This window comes from Bison bison, unplaced genomic scaffold, assembly GCF_000754665.1.
Source record: "Bison bison bison isolate TAMUID 2011002044 unplaced genomic scaffold, Bison_UMD1.0 scf7180017848986, whole genome shotgun sequence".
Classification (NCBI taxonomy): Eukaryota; Metazoa; Chordata; class Mammalia; order Artiodactyla; family Bovidae; genus Bison; species Bison bison.
The window spans coordinates 59782-60459 of NW_011479559.1; the positions used below are offsets into that span (position 1 = coordinate 59782).

Sequence of the window (678 nt, forward strand, 5' to 3'; positions counted from 1 at the left end):
CATCAGTTCTTTGGTGCTCAGCTTTCTTTACAGTCCAACTCTCACATCCATACATGACTACTGGAAAAACCATAGCCTTGACTAGATGGACATTTGTTGGCAAAGTAATGTCTCTGCTTTTTAATATGCTGTCTAGGTTGGTCATAACTTTTCTTCCAAGAAGTAAGCGCCTTTTAATTTCATGGCTGCAGTCACCATCTTCAGTGATTTTGGAGCCCAGAAAAATGAAGTCTGTCATTGTTTCCACTGTTTTCCCATCTATCCATCTATCTGCCATGAAGTGATGGGACCAGATGCAATGATCTTAGTTTTCTGTATGTTGAGCTTTAAGCCAACTTTTTCACTCTCCTCTTCACTTTCATCAAGAGGCTCTTAAGTTCCTCTTCACTTTCTGCCATAAGGGTGGTGTCATCTGCATATCTGAGGTTATTGATATTTCTCCTGGCAGTCTTGATTCCAGCTTGTGCTTCATCCAGCCCAGCGTTTCTCATGATGTACTCTGCACAGAAGTTAAATAAGCAGGGTGACAATATACAGCCTTGATGTACTCCTTTACCTATTTGGAACCAGTCTGTTGTTCCATGTCCAGTTCTAACTGTTGCTTCCTGACCTGCATACAGGTTTCTCAAGAGGCAGGTCAGGTGGTCTGGTATTCCGATTTCTTTAAGAATTTTCCAG

The 678-nt window shown here is 41.7% G+C and overlaps 1 protein-coding gene across 1 annotated transcript in view; it reads right to left on the reverse strand.

Moving 5' to 3' along the window:
• The window catches only part of COL4A5 (collagen, type IV, alpha 5), a gene marked incomplete at both ends in the record, with an annotated part of 87800 nt that overhangs the window by 58412 nt on the left and 28710 nt on the right, over positions 1 to 678 (reverse strand). The window lies entirely within an intron of this gene.